Source organism: Aulonocara stuartgranti, assembly GCF_965226115.1.
Source record: "Aulonocara stuartgranti genome assembly, chromosome: 19".
NCBI classification, from domain to species: Eukaryota; Metazoa; Chordata; class Actinopteri; order Cichliformes; family Cichlidae; genus Aulonocara; species Aulonocara stuartgranti.
In genome coordinates, this window is record NC_138955.1 from 17082275 (window position 1) to 17096145 (window position 13871).

At 38.2% G+C, this 13871-nt stretch overlaps 1 long non-coding RNA gene across 1 annotated transcript in view; it reads left to right on the forward strand.

Annotated features, from left to right (window-relative positions):
- The window catches only part of LOC309695834, a 237029-nt gene that overhangs the window by 7707 nt on the left and 215451 nt on the right, over window positions 1-13871 (forward strand). Inside the window, exon 2 of the long non-coding RNA XR_014273250.1 lies at window positions 13054-13128. This is a non-coding gene — a long non-coding RNA (uncharacterized lncRNA). The remainder of the gene's footprint in view (window positions 1-13053; window positions 13129-13871) is intronic.

Sequence of the window (13871 nt, forward strand, 5' to 3'; positions counted from 1 at the left end):
TTAATGTAAATATAATTCAAAAGCATTCGAATATTTTTTTTATAGTTTCTTATGAGTTACCTAATGCCTCTGAGTGCTCTACCCTGTTACGTCTTCTCTATTAGTGCCTTTGAACTTCATATCTAATCCACTTACATAATACTCCAAGTTCTCCATTTTTAGTTGGGTGTGGTAAGCTCATCTTATAAAAATGGTTTAGCCATTAGAGCCCCATCTGCCACCCTGTCTACATGCTACAGAGTCACATTTGAGGACATACTGCCTTACTGCATCATTGTCAGAAGTGCGACCTGCAGCACCTCGTGGGACAAAGGGAAAACAATTTAGAAAGCTCTGCTGGATCTGCAAATCTTTGTCAAAGAGTAATATCATCCCAAATCCATCTATGTTCACATATTTTCCACCAATCCACAATCCCCAAACCTGGCTGCTGGCTTGGAAAATAACAAATGGTCATCCCAAAAACACCACCATAAACCCCCTAGATGTTAAAGGAAATGTGTCTAGTTGTGTTACAGCACAGACAGAACGTTTGGAAAGGGAAAATGATTTGTGTATTTTTTTTTTCCTAAAGAAAGTCACAATGAATATAATTTGAACATAAAAGCTGTGCTGCGATTTGCACAGTTATCACTTGAAGAGAAAGCTAAAAGCAGCAGAATGACTTTGTTAGTTTTTCTGCTCTGCAGACTCTAACCCTATTCAACATAAAATAGTCCAAAATACGCTTCACCTCAAGTAACTATCACACTTTCACCCTATTGAATGACTAATAGCAAGTAATGATACAATATGTAATAGTTAACAGTCACAGAGGGTAATTTTTTTGTACCCAGTTCTTTTACTTGATACTTTGAGTACATTTCCTTGAGAATAAGAATACTGACATTCATTTACCCAGTATTTCAGAGCAGGGCTACAAATGAATACAAATTAAAAGTTTTAATTGGTCAGTATTTCAACCTAAAGAAACTCCATAAAGAAGTGGAGCTATAAACTACAGTAGGCTGTAGGCTTTACTTACCCTTGTATTGAAAATAAAAAACAGCATGAGCAATTTGAAACCTTTCTGCTGTTGTTGGTAGATGTAGTCACTGGGACATCATCGTGATCGTTTCTCATCTTTTATCTTGATGTGTGTGTCAGTTTTGTGAATCCATTCATCAAACGCAGCTTTCTTAACCCAGTGTAGATAAAGAAAGTTGAAATGAAGTGTAGAAATGATAGAAATTCAGTTTCTATCATTATTAAAACGTCTGCTTTTACCTGTAGTCTCCAATCAACCACCTCCTTGAGAAATGATCCCAGTAGAGGAGCTGCTTAATGCAAGTCACAATGCAGCAATTTTGGCTCGGACTGAAGAAGCTGGTCTGTGAATATGAATCAGCAGGAGACTTTAGCTCTTTAAAACCAAATTTACTGTTGATAGTACTCATTCATTTGTTATCCATCAATAGCCATATAACTCCATCATTAAACCCAAACAGATTTCCCATTAAAAGTTCATTATTAATCTTTGCAATTCTGTTTATATTTTTCGCCAGATCTGTTCTTTTGGTACAGAGAGGAATGATTACTGACTTGTTAAAGCTGCCCATTTTAAATTAAAAGCGCGGCAACTGCTACCAATAAAAATAATGTTCAGAAATATTTTAGCAACTTCTGTTGCTTTACTCTTTGGAATTGATATTAATTCTTTGGAGAAGGATAACAATAACATGAACAAATGTGATTCCAAAATATCAGCGAAACTGTATGCAGTCACATTCACCCTTGGCAAAAGGAACCACACTGTACGATAGTATGTAATTAACCGCTTTCATCTGATTATCCCTGCCTGGACCCCTGCTGAACTTTACTGGCAGAAAAAGGAAAGTCTTTGAGATTGTGTTTTGGCTGAACCCTGCCTACTCCTTTCTTGGCTTTGTCTGCTATTGATTTGCACTGCGGCGGCTTTTTATGAGCTCTGCCAACCTGACAAACCATTTCACATTTTGGAATGCGGTAAATGATTGAAATGTTATACAGTCACTGAGAAAATGCTCTTTCCTATTGTTTCCTGTTGCAAACTAAGTTTTAGGAATCTGTGACTGCAGCTTTACAGAGAAAAAAATTCATCTGAGAATGACGTCTTGTCGTATTTGATCAGGAAATTTACGGCGTGCTGCATATCTGACACAACGTACCTGGCCCATGTTTTCTCTTTTTCACTGCCAAGGTATGTTTTGTTCAGTTAAACGTGGTATAGGTAATCCTTTCTGGGTTATCTTTCCAGGACAGACACTCCATAAATGTGTGTCAGTGTGCGTTTGCAATTACACGTTGGAGTTTGGACTGTTTTCTGCTCCCTTTTTTTTTTTTTTTTTTTTCTTTGTGTAATTTTTTTTCTGCACAGCCAACATGTTTATGTGTGGCCATATGGGCTCAGATGGTTTGGGTGTGTGTATTCATGTACTCAGGCGTGCCCTTGGAGGAATCCACCCAAGTGTAGGAAAAAAAGTACGTAGGCCAAAAAAAAATGACAGCAGCCAAAGAAAAGCAGAACTAAATAATTTTTAGCTTTCATCAAGCAGCCATTTGCACTCTGCAGCTTGCAAGAATTCTGGTTACACTTCAAGTGGGATGTCATGGATTTTTGTTTGCCATTGGAGCTCAGTATTTCTGAAAAACAGGGATTTTATATGAAGATTTCTTTCAATTTTAAAGCTACCCTTTGGAACATCTCAGTATTTCTCTCTCGCACTCTCACAGCCACAGTCAAATCTACACACACATGCTCACACAAACATTTACAGGCCCAGGATGGAGTATGAAGAACTGATGTGACAGTAGGATTTATTGCATGTTAATTATTTAAAAGTGTGAGCTCAACATAATGAGAAAAAGACAATGAGACTTAGTGTTACAGTAAAGAAGATGATAAAAATATACCATATAGGAAAAGGGCCTATGGCAGGCAAAAAAGGAGAGAAAAGAGACATATGAAATAAGGTTGAGAACTTTATTGGAATTTCTTCTTGTGACAGTTTAAAAAAAAGAAAATACGCCTGTTATTTCTCTAAAAAAAGAATACATCATAACTTGGATCTTGCATTTTTTTGGAAATGGTAAACAATAACACTGGGCTTGAATTTAAGGGGGATGCAAATGTGCTTTGTGTACAAAGTGCATTAGCATTTATTTAAATCCTGAAATGATTTAGAAAAAAAAAAAACCTTAAGTTTCTAGATATTATATATTAACCCTATTTGCTATGAAGGCATTCAACAATACCCTCAGTGACTTCACCTGTGAAGACTACAATACAATAATTCTACCATTCAATTATAGCCCTAATTTTTAACGTTGCTGTGAAAGTGGCAGTTGGTTACCATGTAGTTATTCATTCTCCGCTGAACATAAACAGAATGGTTTGGGCACGCTATGGGTTCATGTGCTGACTGTGATGATAACAGAAAGTGATTTGGAGGTGTGGTGTTGTACTGCTGAGAAGGTTTGATAGAGAGAAGGCTAAAGAACGGGAAGCACGAAACCAACAACTCTGTAGGTCTCGTGGGTAATTCAAAATAGATTATAATTATGAGAAATGTCTTCAGACAAACACGCTCTCGTCTTCCTCGTAGATACACTTACCACAAATGCTTCCTTATAATGTGCTTCTGAAAGCTCAAGTGGTGTAACTGAACTACATGAGGAGAAGAAGCCTTACTTATTCATGGCAGCCAAATATAGAGTTATTGGGGAACATACTTCCACCAGCCAAAACATTGAAGCCACATAGCTCCTCTACAAGCAACCAACACAGCTCTGAAGTGCACAGACACAGCTAATCTGTACAAAGCAGCTTCTTTGACATTTTAGGTTAATTGCTTATTCAAGATGGACCATAAGTACATCATACATATTAAGTTGAACCACGTGACATCTTTTAACCTTCTGGCATTTCTAAAGTTGTTATAAAGACAGCATTTCAGCAGTTATGCTGAGATGAGGGGAGTTCATCCTCCTTTTACTTCTCTTTGTTTCTTAGTCATGGTGCAATCAAAATTCAATTTCTTCTTGCTTGTGTCAAGTATGTATGCATGTTTTTTTGGATAATAGTTATTCCAGTGTATTTGCCCATCTGTGTGTGGTTGTGTCTGTGTGTTTACTACTGAACAAAATTCCCTTGCTTACATTGAGGCAACCTGATTAAACAGTGGTGTATGTGAATGTGTGCTCTTGTGTGTCGCTTCAGCAGTGGACTGCACTGGACATTCATCAACATGGGCTCTGAGCCAATAGGGAATAATTTACCATTACTTCTTCCTTGTGTATAAACAAAACAAAAATTAAAAACAAGAAAGCAAACAGTACTGATAATCACAAACAAACAATTATACAACAAAAAGGAAAATGAGGGAAAAACAACAAAAATAATATTTAAAATATATAAATAGTGTAAGATAAATGTGAAATAAACTAGAGGAAGTGGTATAGTGTCTTTTTACACTAAAAGAATTAGTGCTTGAACTCAAAGTAAAGTACTCATTTAATATAACGGGGTGCTGGCAGCGTTAGGGGTGATGCTTGCAATTAGGGACAGGAAGTAGGGGGAACTGGTGTCACCACTTAGGAAGGGTGCGATTGTCCACGGAGTAGATATTTTGCTTTGTTTGCACATTACACAGAATGGCAGGTGATATTAACAAGATACAGTACAAACACAAGATATAGTATTTAATAATATTATAATTATTAATATTTTTAATTGCGAAAACACAATTTCTGATATAGAAAAAATTATACTCAAAGTTAAACTTTTTTTCGTTTATCCTTTTTTAAATTTTTTTTATTTTATGGCTGTCCCTCCCTTTCCTGCTCAGAAAGGAACCAATGGTTGTTTGGTGTGTGCAGTCAGATGTCACCACATGTCATGTAGTTGACCAATCATGCACAACAAAAGAGAGAGAGAGCGAGAGAGCGAGAGAGAGAGAGGAAAATAAAGAAAAGAAAGCATCTTTGGCTCCCAGGCAGGAACCGGATCCCATCGTTCACTTCAAAGAGCCGGTTCTAAGAGCCATTTTGTTCCAGACTGATACACCACTGTCACGTGGAGTGCAGCTCCCAACTGTGCCAGTGACACTCGACTGAGCCATTTGTCTACGTTTGGGTTGAACATCACAAGTATCTTCTTCTTCATAGCCCAGTTGTACACAATGGTGTCTTTTTGCCTCAAGTGTTGAGATTCATTTGTCGTTTCCACCTTTGCTAAACATATATGGAAATTCTTCCAGGTAAAGTACTGTGCTTTGTTGGAGGTTGTTGAGTAGCTCCATTTTTAGGTACGTAATTGCCACTGGAATCTCATGCCTATTGCTCTCAGAAATGCCTAGTTTTCTCATTGATGTGCACACTATGGAGCTTAAAGGCATTGCATTGCTATAGCAGCGATATTGCAATATGAATTTACATCACATAACATTTACACTGGTATTCTTGCATATATGATAGTAGTTCACACAGTTAATCTTTGCTTACTTCTCTTGGTCTTCAGTTTTCGGTGAAAACGTTCAAGTTGGGTAACGATAGTCGGGATTCATTGCACACTCAGAGTAGATGCACACAGTGGAAAGTCATGAAAAGTCTGACCTGTAGATTGGTGGTATGTTGATGTACGTCAGTATGATGATTCCTTTTTTCTTGCTTTTGGCAGCATGAATTCTTCTAACGGACACAGGGTGCTTCTCTTTTTTTTTTCTTTAACTATACCGTTTGGTGTATAAAAATAGTTGTTACACCTAAATAGTTAATGTGATATTTATTATTTAACCCTTTCACCAAAGCTAAAATTCAGCATTACAGTCACTTGAATAAACATCCACTGTGGTGGCACACAGAGAGAAAATAATGAACAGAAATAAATAAGTAAATAAATAAATGAATAAATACATTTGCAAAAACAAACGTCATTATCCAAAAAACTGAACTGTATATCCGGGTGGAGGAACGATTAGCAGCAGCATCAAAATTAGAGTGCATTTTTGCTTTAAAGCCACATAATAATGTTTTAAAAAGCTGAAGTTTTTGTGAAGATTAATCTGTTCAGAGTGTGAATTTCAGTGTGGTATTTCAAGATTTTCTACTTTGTTCGATTTATTCCGCTGCAGTTTAGTTGTGTTTCTTTATATGACTTTCCTTCAAGTTTATTCATTTGCTTTTTACACAGACAATCCTTTATCAAACTGCTTGCAGTTAAAGGTATGGCCAAGTTTGTGCATGTGCAGTATAAATGCATACACTTAGCCTCATGAAACGATCGCCTTGGCAAACACACTACAGTTTAAGAGGTGTCTCTTTCACCTCATGACGCTACATATTCATAACATGTAGGGCTCAGAAATGTAGCCCTCTTTAAAGTCTGTTTCATTTTTTTTTCCAAGTGCTTGAGTCAGTGAACTAAATCCTATGGCTCAAATAAAGTGTTGGTTTTTAAAAGGAAAAAATCACAGACAAACGACTCTTACTCTAAGTATACCATGCAGTTTCAACAGCCTGTCTGACAATTACAGGGCACCAAAATACAAATTAGCTTCCACTAATATCTGTTATTAACCTCTGTTTCTCTTCCACTGCAGGTCTTTTATCCTGTCTTCCTTCTCTCACCCCAACCGGTCGCAGCAGATGGCCCCGCCCCTCCCTGAGCCTGGTTGTGCCGGAGGTTTCTTCCTGTTAAAAGGGAGTTTTTCCTTCCCACTGTCGCCAAAGTGCTTGCTCATAGGGGGTCATATGATTGTTGGGTTTTTGTCTGTATCTATGAAGCGCCTTGAGGCGACTATTGTTGTGATTTGGCGCTATATAAAAAAAATTGAATTGAATTAAGTTGAAAATTGCTTAAATGTCTGTCTTTCTGGAAACACACTTCTGTCAGCCTCATAACTGAGTGTTAAGTGTGGAGATGGAGCATGTAGGAAATTACCTCAGCTTATCATAAAAAGTTAGTAAAAGAAAACCAGCAGCATTCAATTGCCATGACAGTTTTTTAAAAATTGTATTTAAAGGACCTTGAACCAACAGAAAATACACACAAGGATTTTAGTACCAAACGTCCAGGAAGCCTGATGGCCATCCTGTGCTTTAAATCATAGATTGTACTGAAACGCTCCCCAGTTCTCTGTCCAGTTATTTCCTCAAGGATGGATTTCTTTAAAAATGTATTAAATCACTTTGAGCTTCATATGCAAATATCTGGCTTTCCAGTTAAATGCAGGCTACAGTAAAGTGCGAGGCATATGGGAGAGAAATTAAGTAGACCAGATGGGAAATGTCTAAGGGCACACATTCCCCTATTCTGCTTTTATAGTAGTAAAAGTGCTGTTTCAACCTCATTTTGTGCTGATAATGAAAAGCTGCTGTGTTTCAGTTTATCTTAGTCAGCAAACAGTAGGCTACTTATGGACTATTCTCAAACCACCAAAACATCACTTTTGCACTACTTCTTTCTCTATTTTCTTTTTGTGGCCTGAACATGATATATCTTTAAAGTTGGTGAATGCCCACCTTCAAGCTGCCCCCTTTTGATTTTAATGCACAAAATGTGGCGCTGGCAATTTCAACCAAATGAAATGGTATTTATTTAGCTATGAGCACACCCCTAAAGCTTGAGTCTGGCAGCATTCGTGGTGAGAAAGCGTTTGATTTGACAGCTTTTGTGGAGTGCAGATCTGCAGGACCAGCATTTAGCTACAGCATGAGCGTCACAACAACAGCTGGTTGTCTAGAAATATTCCACATTTCTTGGAAGCCTGGCTGGGACAGGAATCCCTGTTGTTTAGTCAGTGGTGCTAGAGAAATCATGCAGAAAGAGATTCCCGTCATCTAAGAGAACCTGCTCAGAGTAATCACTGCTGACCCGACTGGGAGTGGGTCAGTGAACAAATAACTGGAGATTTTAGGTATGGAAGTGCCACACACAGCTCTGAAAGTGCAGTCTGATACCAAGAATGGCCAGGCAGAGCATTAACCATAAAATCAGCTGAAGAGAAAGTCACGAGTAGGTTAGTGATAAATTAAAAATGCTTGTTGTGTTCTGTAAGAGACAAAGGAAATCCCTTCTCCCCTCGCTACCAGTGGAATCATCACACAGCCACTCTAAATGTGAAACAGCGCTCTGACACAGCTCCAGTGTTCAATCTCCATCACATGTATCATATTAGGGCCAACATAGTGTTGCAGTTGGTGGATAGTGCAACATAGTAAATTGCCCTCTCCTGCTTCTCCTGCTGATTGAAGCTGCCAGACAGGCCGCCTTTTTCGGGTGATACCCTGCCTTTTTAACGCCACTGTCATCATGAAATCCACGACACAAACAAACTCCCAGTTCTGATTATGACATCCTCCATCTTGTCACAGTGAGTGTGGCTGTCGCTATAGAAACCCCTAACTGGCTATTACATGATGTTATTGTTTCTGTTCTGTGAATGAAAAATGAGAAACGCATTAATGGCGTGCAGTTCTTACAAGATCGCCTCACTGAGCAATTACCTTCACAAAGTCCCTAAAAGTCTTCTTGTCTCAGAGCTGCTCATACTGTGGAAATGTAGCCTAATGGCATTGTATGAGAGTTATTTAATTATGTTGGAAAATATTTAATACATTTTGAGACCGTTCAGATGATCAAATTCAATATTCACAAAGCTGTAATTTACTCTTTCATCTACAGTTTATATTAGATAAAGTGAAAATGTGACATCTTGCACTTTGAAATTTAAGGCAAATTTTTCATTTAAGTACAGTGCAATGGTTCACTAAAGTCAGAGAAACAACTTCTGTGAAAACTCTGTCACTGTCACAAATCACTGTCAAATTTTTTAAAAGTGTGACATAGACAGATAAGACCACCTATATAAGCCTGTCTGCCTCTCTTTCTGTCTGTCTGTCTAGTCATGAAAGCAAGAATAAGAGTTTGTCAAAAGGCTTAATCACACAAATAAGACTTTGGAATATAATTTATTGGATGGAAACTTTGATCTTGCAGCTGAAATGAACTCATTTGAGTTTTGCTTTTGTACATCTACTGTCTGTTGTCTGGTGAGCCTCCCTCTGTTGAAATCCTCAGAACTATTTTTTCTTCCATGTACCTTCACCCTTAAAAACTTTATTTTAAAAAGGTTATGCCAGGCTGCATTACAATAACTGAGACAGCACGGCATGGAGACCTCAAGGTTGGATGAGGTTAAAATACAAAACTGAAATCAGGAAAAAAAAAGAATGATTCGCTGGGACATGGAGGGTAAAATTTTACTCAACGTGTGTGTGTGTCTGTGTGTGTTTGCACAACTAGTCAAATCAGTAATAATTTTAGCATTGTGGTACTTATTGCACAAAAAGTAAAAATATATGCAGTTCCTGGCTCACAGGATCATAAGTGACAGCTGCATATCACGTATACTGTATTTCTCTTTAAAGTCTCTTAATTTGTGTGTATTTGTGTAATAAATGTTAATTACCATTCTTATGCTATGCCCATATGACAACTGTGCTAAAAATACATGAGAATACCTTGGTCTCCTGAGAACAAAACACAGATCTGATCACATCTGAATAATTACAGCAATGCTTCGGGTGTATTACCACCAAAGAAGTATACACAAACCTACAATAACACCACTAACAGCTATTTGCTTATTCTTAACAAATCACATTGTTAAGCAGTATTTTTGGCTGAAAGTGCAAAATAGTTCAAAAAACTTTAAGTAAAGTAAACTTGGCGGGTGTGAACAAAACAAAAAGAACAGAATTTGCCGCTTGAAGGTGATTTTCTCTTCATGCTGTTTAGTCACTGTCTGACACAACAGCTCTGGGTGGCAGTGCTGGAGAAGTGTTGTGTCAAAATAGCTTCCAGTTAGATAGACTGGGGACTGTTTTGCAATAACACTGGTCTGATATTTGAACATGAGTTTAGGGTTAAGAGGTTTTGTTGCACTGACTGAAAACACATCGGAGAGGCAAAGAATTTCCTCACATCTTAGTCATTGAATTGAGACTGCATTTGAGGTTTGCTGGAAGTTCACTGTAAATTTAACAAAAACATAAATCTCACATTGGTTTCAAATGTGTAAAATACCCGCTGATTTTTTTTATATCTTAGACTTCAGTTTAGACTTACAGTGTTGGATATGCCTAAGGAGAATATTATACATAATGTGCTGAAAAACAGAAACTAAAGAAAATAGCAGAAAAATCCATTAATATCAGCCAGTTTTGGAAAGCAGAGTTGACAGATAATTTATAATCATGTCTAGTAAGTTATACTCAAAGTTTTGTTGTGTTTTCTTTGTGGGAAATTACTACTTCTAGTTTGTTTTGCCTACCCTGGAGTTCCCTGCAATGGGACTAGCTTACCATGAATTGCACATCTATGGAAGAGGATACCTCGCATTCACAATGACCTAGAACTAAAGCATAACAGCATTTTAATGCAGTACATTTACATTCACATGAGGTTCAGTGAGACTAATTGTTACCAAGATATGTACTCTATATTTACTGAAAGTGATCAAAATGATGTAAATAGGGTGTTATTTGTACAAAAACCTAGCAAGACTATCTAACAGCAGTCCCAGTGCATAGCTGAAAGTTAAAACGGTATAAGGAGAAGCTGCAATGTTAACGTCTGTAGGGAATTGTAATGTCAATGATCGGGCATGTGGCTGACATATAGTGGGTAATTTTCCAGGATTTCTTTTTTTTTTTTTTTAAGTTTCTTGACTCTGAATCCAGTTCATTTCTCTTTTTATTTAGGTTATTAATGGTAGATTTCTCAATCAAATAGCAGTTTTTGTTTGTTTGAATGGATGATTTTTATTGTGCTATTTTCTAAATCAGCCATCTGGAGATTATTCCTTTTCTGGTCCTTACAATTACACTGTAATCTCAAACATTAATTGAACAGATTTATCTTAACGAGAGTGGGGGAAAAACAAAGACAAGCCAAAAGAAGCAAACAAAAATATATGGGGATGGTTTTAGAGGTATATTGCTATTTAAGAGCAAAGATTAGATGATTCTTTGCATTTATTATGCTTATTGTGCCTGAGTCAGACAAGTCTTTTGAATTTTGGGCATTTCCTGCGTTTTGGTTGCATTATGGATTTAAAAGTTGAAAAAAAAAACATTTATTTATATATGTAGGTATTAACCTTTAAAAAATCTCGTCTCATGAACTGCAATTATAACAGTACTCAATAATTTACATGGTAATCATTTCTAGGATGTTATATAGGACAAGATGACAAAAAAGTCAATAAAACATGGTCTGATTTTGTGTTTTGCAGAGTTGCATGGTGTTGCAATTTCAAAAGGTCATACAAATACACAAAGTGATTTTAATTGAAGCTGAAATAGGTCAACTCAGGTCTCCACGTTGGCACTTTTAATCTGTGTTTTCACGGGACGTTGGAGTGTGCCTCTGCGTGTGTGTGTGTGTTTCTGTGTCCCAGTGTGGCATCTGTTCCTGCTCCGTCTCCAAAGTAACGACAATGAAAAATGGAGGTTGTCATTCTCTGGCCTACTTTTCACGCAGACACACAAAGCCTTGTCAGCAAGAAAGGTAGATTTCGAGTGATCCCTCGATGGCCACACACACACACACACAAAAACACACATGCGCCTCCAGAGTGTGTTGATTGCATTAATTGTTGCCATATGATAATTTGTCTGAGTGCATTTCAGAAATCTTACCTGTTAGTCTGCTGTGTTGGTGACTGTTTCTTAAAATGATACATGCACTCATATGCACATGTCTTACGGGTCATGTGTATATGTGAACATCGAATGCCATATAAACACATACCGGGTGGCCTGTCAGTTCACATAATTCAGAAGCAAATCTGCATTTTTTTCATATCTCAGTGAATCTGTGTTTCTGTATGTCAAGACTGTACATTTAATCCGCAGAATAGCCGCGGTGACCGTGAGATGGCGTGTCTGTGTGTATGTGCCTACTGTTAACATGTCAAGCTGTATCTAGTTCACTGAAAAGCCATTAAACCTGTGTTGGGGCATGGTGACTGTGTGAATGCATGCTGATGTGCAGGTAGGTAGGGGTGTGTGTGCGTGCGCCTCATGGTTTTTTAAAGTGAGTCTTTTTGTACTAGGGTATAGTGAAGTGCATGAATGTACAGTGCAGCAGAGATGTCAGCTAGGCTCTGTGCTTTGTGCAGATGAATGTTGTGGATGATCGGCACTTAAGAGGAAAGTTTTTGTCCCTCTCCTGTGGTTCACAGCTGTCTCATGCTAGTGCTTGGGTAGTTATCTTTATCAAACAGCAGAGGCTGCATACACAGGTGGCAGGAGAGGAGCACAGGAGCAGAGGGTGTCCTTAATAATGACAATCAGTGCCTAACAATTTACTCCTCCTCTTCAAAAGCAATCAACTATGTGAAAAGAAAGTTTACATTTCACCACAACATGCAGTCAAATTTCTAAAAGCGGTCAGATGGTGCATAAAACTTCATAAAGAGGAATACACCAATCAGCCAAATGTTTAAACCTTTGACAGGTTCATTGAATAACATTGCTGATCCTCTTTCAGTTGTTTGTCTATTTTCTGCCTGTTCTTGGCATCTGTTCCATGTGCTTCAAAAACACATTACTTCCCCTGAGGCTTAACCTTGCAACTTTCCAGACTTCAAGGCTGTGCTACTCTTTGTACCTGATACAATGAGACACCTTTAGTGTTCCTATTGATTGATCCTATTGATACTCCAAATAGGGCCACAACTGATCAGTATCAGCTGTGAGTTTCTTCCTTTTCACCCATGGGTGGCAAAGATGATGCACTATAGCATATACCAAACAAGACCCCCAATTTTCACATCACAAACAATTGGTTATTGTTGAGCTGTATTGGCAGCTGGCACTTTAGATGCTCACCTTAGAATAAATGTACAGAAAATAACTCACTGAGTTAACACATATTCATTAGTTTAGAACCTGTGATTATTTTTACAGCGCTAATGAAACTTGCAAAATCATAAAACAAAGGCTCATCTACTCCTTTCTGCTTTGCAGACTCTTGCCTGACTGACACTGAGTGAGTGGCCATCCTCCTCTGGTCCATAATGGTGGGTCACGTCGGAGTGAGAGGTGAGTGATGACTGTCATGTCATGTCAAGCTCATCCTAAGGCATCCATGGGTTGTATCAGATAGTGGTCTTTCCTTCGTTCTTTCTTTGCTCTGTTACACAAGCTATTCCCTATTCAACCGAGCTCCTGTTTAGCTTAAGTGAAACTGATCAGGCAGATACAGATAGCACTTTCATTCCCCTTTTCTCCCCATCTGTCTCACCTCTCTTCTCTTGTATTTTTCTTTTAACCACCCACTCTCCATCACTCTAGAGTTCGCTCCCTGTCTCAAGCTCTGTTTTCCATCTCATGCATTGTATTTAAATTCTCCACCAGTCCTGCTGTAACCCCATGTTCATCTAACTGAAAGTGATAAGGCGGAGCCGCATAGCGTGTGGGAACTGAAATGTTATTCGCCACAAAATGGACCGATGATATATTCATCAGGGCACGCAAAAAAAAAAGGAACCCTGGGCTGAACTAAGAGAGAGTCTAACTCTGCTAAGCTGGTTGGGCGTGATGGTTTGTGTAGGTGGACATATGTGTGAGCTGAATGAGTGTGTGTGCGTGTATGCATCTGTCTGCATGTGTCACGTCATTCAACTGTCCGCTTCAAGTGTGACACCTTCCATAAAAGCCCCACTGCATGCCGGAGGGTAGCAATAAAACACACTGCCACTAATGCCTAACCCTATGTCTTTGAGAATAAAGAGAAAAAGACAGTGTCCTTCATTAAACACACTTTGTCTCATTAGATGTTCTGA